Raw genomic sequence first — 7,500 nt, forward strand, 5'->3', positions numbered from 1 at the left:
CGCGGCGCGGCGCGGCCCGGCGCGGCGCGGCGCGGCCCGGCGCGGCGCGGCGCGGCGCGGCCCGGCCCTCCCGTCGGCGCGGGCGAGGGCCCGGTACGGCGGGTCTCTTCGCCCTGGCGAGGGGCCGAGCGGGTCTTCCCGCTGCGCCCCTCGCCCGGGGTCTGCCTAGCCGCCTGGGGTAGACCTGGTGTCCCGGCCGGACACTGGCTACGGCGGCCCAGGGCTCGGGGTAGACCTGATGTCCCGGCCGGACATAGGCTCCGGCAGCCCGGGGCCCGAGGTAGAGCTGGTGTCCAAGGCCAAGGCCGAGGGGTAGACCTGGTGTACCCGGCCGGACTTGGGCTACGGCGGCCCAGGGATCGGGGTAGACCTGGTGTACCCGGCCGGACTTGGGCTCCGGCAGCCGGGGGTCCCGGGGTAGACCTGGTGTCCCGGTGCTCGGGGTAGACCTGGTGTCCAAGGCCCCGGGGTAGACCTGGTGTCCCTCGGGGAAGACCTGGTGTCCCGGGGCTCGGGGTAGACCTGATGTCCCGGCTGGACTTGGGCTACGGCGGCCCAGGGATCGGGGTAGACCTGGTGTCCCGGCCGGACTTGGGCTCCGGCAGCCGGGGGTCCCGGGGTAGACCTGGTGTCCCGGTGCTCGGGGTAGACCTGGTGTCCAAGGCCCCGGGGTAGACCTGGTGTCCCAGGGCTCGGGGTAGACCTGGTGTCCCGGGGCTCGGGGTAGACCTGATGTCCCGGCTGGACTTAGGCTCCGGCAGCCCGGGGCCCGGGGTAGACCTGGTGTCCCAGCGCCCGGGGTAGACCTGGTGTCCCAGGGCTCGGGGTAGACCTGGTGTCCCAGGGCTCGGGGTAGACCTGGTGTCCCGGCCGGACTTGGGCTACGGCGGCCCAGGGATCGGGGTAGACCTGGTGTCCCGGCCGGACTTAGGCTCCGGCAGCCGGGGCTCCGGGGTAGACCTGGTGTCCCGGCGCCCGGGGTAGACCTGGTGTCCAAGGCCCCGGGGTAGACCTGGTGTCCCAGCGCCCGGGGTAGACCTGGTGTCCCAGGGCCCGGGGTAGACCTGGTGTCCCAGCGCCCGGGGTAGACCTGGTGTCCAAGGCCCCGGGGTAGACCTGGTGTCCCAGCGCCCGGGGTAGACCTGGTGTCCCGGCGCCCGGGGTAGACCTGGTGTCCAAGGCCCCGGGGTAGACCTGGTGTCCCAGGGCTCGGGGAAGACCTGGTGTCCCGGGGCTCGGGGTAGACCTGATGTCCCGGCTGGACTTGGGCTACGGCGGCCCAGGGATCGGGGTAGACCTGGTGTCCCGGCCGGACTTGGGCTCCGGCAGCCGGGGGTCCCGGGGTAGACCTGGTGTCCCGGTGCTCGGGGTAGACCTGGTGTCCAAGGCCCCGGGGTAGACCTGGTGTCCCAGGGCTCGGGGTAGACCTGGTGTCCCGGGGCTCGGGGTAGACCTGATGTCCCGGCTGGACTTAGGCTCCGGCAGCCCGGGGCCCGGGGTAGACCTGGTGTCCCAGCGCCCGGGGTAGACCTGGTGTCCCAGGGCTCGGGGTAGACCTGGTGTCCCAGGGCTCGGGGTAGACCTGGTGTCCCGGCCGGACTTGGGCTACGGCGGCCCAGGGATCGGGGTAGACCTGGTGTCCCGGCCGGACTTAGGCTCCGGCAGCCGGGGCTCCGGGGTAGACCTGGTGTCCCGGCGCCCGGGGTAGACCTGGTGTCCAAGGCCCCGGGGTAGACCTGGTGTCCCAGCGCCCGGGGTAGACCTGGTGTCCCAGGGCCCGGGGTAGACCTGGTGTCCCAGCGCCCGGGGTAGACCTGGTGTCCAAGGCCCCGGGGTAGACCTGGTGTCCCAGCGCCCGGGGTAGACCTGGTGTCCCGGCGCCCGGGGTAGACCTGGTGTCCAAGGCCCCGGGGTAGACCTGGTGTCCCAGGGCTCGGGGTAGACCTGGTGTCCCAGGGCCCGGGGTAGACCTGGTGTCCCGGGGCCCGGGGTAGACCTGGTGTCCAAGGCCCCGGGGTAGACCTGGTGTCCCGGCGCCCGGGGTAGACCTGGTGTCCCAGGGCTCGGGGTAGGCCTGGTGTCCCAGGGCTCGGGGTAGACCTGGTGTCCCAGCGCCCGGGGTAGACCTGGTGTCCCAGCGCCCGGGGTAGACCTGGTGTCCAAGGCCCCGGGGTAGACCTGGTGTCCCAGCGCCCGGGGTAGACCTGGTGTCCCAGCACCCGGGGTAGACCTGGTGTCCAAGGCCCCGGGGTAGACCTGGTGTCCCAGCGCCCGGGGTAGACCTGGTGTCCCGGGGCCCGGGGTAGACCTGGTGTCCCGGGGCAGACCTGGTGTCCAAGGCCCCGGGGTAGACCTGGTGTCCCAGCGCCCGGGGTAGACCTGGTGTCCCAGGGCCCGGGGTAGACCTGGTGTCCCAGCGCCCGGGGTAGACCTGGTGTCCCAGGGCTCGGGGTAGACCTGGTGTCCCAGGGCTCGGGGTAGACCTGGGGTCCCAGGGCTCGGGGTAGACCTGGTGTCCAAGGCCCCGGGGTAGACCTGGTGTCCCAGCGCCCGGGGTAGACCTGGTGTCCAATGCCCCGGGGTAGACCTGGTGTCCCAGCGCCCGGGGTAGACCTGGTGTCCCAGGGCTCGGGGTAGACCTGGTGTCCAAGGCCCCGGGGTAGACCTGGTGTCCCAGCGCCCGGGGTAGACCTGATGTCTCGGCTGGACTTAGGCTCCGGCAGCCCGGGGCCCGGGGTAGACCTGGTGTCCCGGCGCCCGGGGTAGACCTGGTGTCCAAGGCCCTGGGGTAGACCTGGTGTCCCAGCGCCCGGGGTAGACCTGGTGTCCCGGGGCCCGGGGTAGACCTGGTGCCCTAGGGCCCGGGCTAGACCTGGTGTCCAAGGCCCCGGGGTAGACCTGGTGTCCCAGGGCCCGGGGTAGACCTGGTGTCCCAGCGCCCGGGGTAGACCTGGTGTCCCAGCGCCCGGGGTAGACCTGATGTCTCGGCTGGACTTGGGCTCCGGCAGCCCGGGGCCCGGGGTAGACCTGGTGTCCCAGCGCCCGGGGTAGACCTGGTGTCCAAGGCCCTGGGGTAGACCTGGTGTCCCATCCCAGCGCCCGGGGTAGACCTGGTGTCCCGGGGCCCGGGGTAGACCTGGTGCCCTAGGGCCCGGGCTAGACCTGGTGTCCAACGCCCCGTCGTAGTCCTGTTGTCCCGGGCCGGCCTTAGGCCACGGCTGCCTTGCCCGTGGCTGGACCTGTGGTGCCTGGCCGGACTCCCTCTTCGGGTGCCTAGCAAGCCCGAAAAGTATGCAGACGGCGCCCGGGGGACTGATGGGAGAGGGCGGGTGGGGCGCCCCCAACCGCTGATGGGCGTGGGCGGCTCCGGCAGAGACGGCAAGGGCAGGGGTAAGGGCAGGGGCGGGCGCGGGGACGGGGACGGGGCCAGGGACAGGGAGTGAGGGCACGCGAGAGCGTGCACGCGGACGGGCAGCCAGGCGGCCGGGCGGGCGGGCGGGGGCAGGTGGCGGGGGGCGGCGAGGGGGCGGGGACGGTTGTCCGCGCGCGCGTGTGCGCGCGCGGCGGTGTGGTGGCCTGAAGGGATGACCTTGGGGAGTGAACGTGCGCACGGGGAGGGGGGGGGGGGGGGGCGGTGGGTGTGGCGCTGTATCTGTGTCTGTGCGGACGAGGGCCAAGGGCCGGCGGCTTCGTGCCGGCCCCGGGCGCCTCGGCCCCGAGCCCCCACGGCCCCCTAGACTGACGTCGAGGGCGGAAGACCTCTGCGGACCGTGAAAGAACCCGGCCGAAAGTGGCCGCCTGTGTGCTGGCGGTGGTGCCGGCGGCAGCCGCCTCTACCGGTGGGCGGGGCGGGGCGGGGCGAGCCGCATCGGGGGCCAGGGGGGCCGGGCTGTGTAGGGTCTCAGGAGGGCGTGGGTGGGACAGGGCGGGGGCGGGGGCGGGGGGTTGGTGGGGGCGCTGTTTCGCCAGTTCAGCGTGTCAGCAGGCAGACCACGGGGCACGGGTTGCCCGTCGGCTCGGCTGGGAGTGCTCTGGATACGAAACGAGGAGAAATAAAATGTGCCAATTGTTATTGTCGGTTTGTTTTTCCGGATGAGTTTCTCGTTCCAAGCGAATAGAGGAGCCATTCTACCCAAATCCAAACCACAAGACCACCGACCCCCCCCCAAAAGATAACAGCCTCAAAACTCAGCATCCAACAGAGCCGAACCTAGAAACAACAAACAATAAAGAAAGAAAGAAAAAAAAAAAAAACCAAACAAACCGAAAAAAAACCACCAAAACCCACCAAAAAAAAAAAAAAAAAAAAAAAAAAAAAAAAAAAAAAAAAATCCCGAATGACCAACACAATAAACCCCGAAAATATGTATTGATCTTGAAAGCGGGGTGGGGTTCATTGTGCGCGACGGGGCTGATCGAGCCGTCTGGCTCCGGGGTGATATGAGGCTGTGAGCTTAGCCCGGCTCCGGGGTCGATGGGGACGGTGAGGCACCCGGGCCGCGGGCGACGACAGGGAGATGGGAGGCCCACCCCGGGTCCGGGCCGGCCCTGGCTCACCAGGACAAGCCGGCTCCGGCGCTGCCGCGGCTCGCCGTGGCGCCCGGGAGGCAGGCGGCTGTGAAGGGACACCAGGTCTACCACGGCTCCGGCCGGGGACACCAGGTCTACCCCGGATTGATCGGGACACCAGGTCTACCACGGCTCCGGCCGGGACACCAGGTCTACCCCGGATTGATCGGGACACCAGGTCTACCCCGGGGCCTTGGACACCAGGTCTACCCCGAGCCCCGGGACACCAGGTCTACCCCGGGCCCCGGGACACCAGGTCTACCCCGGGCCCTGGGACACCAGGTCTACCCCGGGGCCTTGGACACCAGGTCTACCCCGAGCCCTGGGACACCAGGTCTACCCCGGGGCCTTGGACACCAGGTCTACCCCGGGCGCTGGGACACCAGGTCTACCCCGAGCCCTGGGACACCAGGTCTACCCCGGGGCCTTGGACACCAGGTCTACCCCGGGGCCTTGGACACCAGGTCTACCCCGGGCGCTGGGACACCAGGTCTACCCCGGAGCCCGGGACACCAGGTCTACCCCGGATCCGGCGGGACACCAGGTCTACCCCGGAGCCCGGGACACCAGGTCTACCCCGGTTTGATCGGGACACCAGGTCTACCCCGGATCCGGCGGGACACCAGGTCTACCCCGGGGCCTTGGACACCAGGTCTACCCCGGGCTCTGGGACACCAGGTCTACCCCGGGGCCTGGGACACCAGGTCTACCCCGGAGCCCGGGACACCAGGTCTACCCCGGATCCGGCGGGACACCAGGTCTACCTCGGGGCCGGCGGGACACCAGGTCTACCCCGGGGCCGGCGGGACACCTGGTCTACCCCGGATCGATCGGGACACCAGGTCTACCCCGGATCCGGCGGGACACCAGGTCTACCCCGGGCCCGGCGGGACACCAGGTCTACCCCGGATAGATGGGGACACCAGGTCTACCCCGGATCCGGCGGGACACCAGGTCAACCCCGGAGCCCGGGACACCAGGTCTACCCCGGGCCCGGCGGGACACCAGGTCTACCCCGGATTGATCGGGACACCAGGTCTGCCCCGGATCCGGCGGGACACCAGGTCTACCCCGGGCCCGGCGGGACACCAGGTCTACCCCGGAGCCCGGGACACCAGGTCTACCCCGGATCCGGCGGGACATCAGGTCTACCCCGGAGCCCCTGACACCAGGTCTACCCCGGGCCCGGCGGGACACCAGGTCTACCCCGGATCCGGCGGGACACCAGGTCTACCCCGGAGCCCGGGACACCAGGTCTACCCCGGAGGCCGGGACACCAGGTCTACCCCGGAGCCCGGGACACCAGGTCTACCCCGGTTTGATCGGGACACCAGGTCTACCCCGGATCCGGCGGGACACCAGGTCTACCCCGGAGCCCGGGACACCAGGTCTACCCCGGATCCGGCGGGACACCAGGTCTACCCCGGAGCCCGGGACACCAGGTCTACCCCGGTTTGATCGGGACACCAGGTCTACCCCGGATCCGGCGGGACACCAGGTCTACCCCGGAGCCCGGGACACCAGGTCTACCCCGGATCCGGCGGGACACCAAGTCTACCCCGGAGCCCGGGACACCAGGTCTACCCCGGATCCGGCGGGACATCAGGTCTACCCCGGAGCCCGTGACACCAGGTCTACCCCGGATCCGGCGGGACACCAGGTCTACCCCGGATCCGGCGGGACACCAGGTCTACCCCGGAGCCCGGGACACCAGGTCTACCCCGGATCCGGCGGGACACCAGGTCTACCCCGGAGCCCGGGACACCAGGTCTACCCCGGATCCGGCGGGACACCAGGTCTACCCCGGAGCCCGGGGCCGGCGGAGGTCGGCCTTGCCCCCGGCTGGCGTGCGCCTTCCGGGGACACCAGGTCTACCTCGCCCCGGCGTGACTTAGTCAAATTTCGGAGGGTGCCGGGTAGACCTGTTGTCTCGGCCGGCTGCGGAAGTTCACCAAGGGGTCGCTGTTGCCGGCCGCCTCCGGCTGCCTCATCGTAAGAGGCGGCCTGCGGCGGCGCCTTCTCCCGGTCAAGCTCCATCGGTCCCCTAGGAGGCCGCGGCGGCTTCGGACGCGTCTGTCCGTATTATGGGAGCGAGGTGACGGGCCGCATCCCCGCAGGTTGGTTTCATCCCGTGCCTGCGCCTAAGGCGGAGTGGAGTGGCCAGGCTGGTGCAGCCGGCAGGGCAAAGCAAGTGCCGCCTAGCCGGGACGAGTCTTCGTGGCTGTGTCCCGGCTCCCGTCTTTCCCGAAAAAAAGTTGGTACAGTGAAGAGGGGCCGAGAGAGAAGGGCAACCGGAGAAGGGGGCGAGAGCTCTCCCCGCCAGGCCGAGAGAGAGGGGCAGCCGGAGAAGGGGGCGAGAGCTCTCCCCGCCAGGCCGAGAGAGAGGGGCAGCCGGAGAAGGGGGCGAGAGCTCTCCCCGCCAGGCCGAGAGAGAGGGGCAGCCGGAGAAGGGGGCGAGAGCTCTCCCCGCCAGGCCGAGAGAGAGGGGCAGCCGGAGAAGGGGGCGAGAGCTCTCCCCGCCAGGCCGAGAGAGAAGGGCAGCCGGAGAAGGGGGCGAGAGCTCTCCCCGCCAGGCCGAGAGAGAGGGGCAGCCGGAGAAGGGGGCGAGAGCTCTCCCCGCCAGGCCGAGAGAGAGGGGCAGCCGGAGAAGGGGGCGAGAGCTCTCCCCGCCAGGCCGAGAGAGAGGGGCAGCCGGAGAAGGGGGCGAGAGCTCTCCCCGCCAGGCCGAGAGAGAAGGGCAGCCGGAGAAGGGGGCGAGAGCTCTCCCCGCCAGGCCGAGAGAGAGGGGCAGCCGGAGAAGGGGGCGAGAGCTCTCCCCGCCAGGCCGAGAGAGAGGGGCAGCCGGAGAAGGGGGCGAGAGCTCTCCGCGCCAGGCCGAGAGAGAAGGGCAGCCGGAGAAGGGGGCGAGAGCTCTCCCCGCCAGGCCGAGAG

This window comes from Ammospiza nelsoni, chromosome 12 (assembly GCF_027579445.1).
Source record: "Ammospiza nelsoni isolate bAmmNel1 chromosome 12, bAmmNel1.pri, whole genome shotgun sequence".
Classification (NCBI taxonomy): Eukaryota; Metazoa; Chordata; class Aves; order Passeriformes; family Passerellidae; genus Ammospiza; species Ammospiza nelsoni.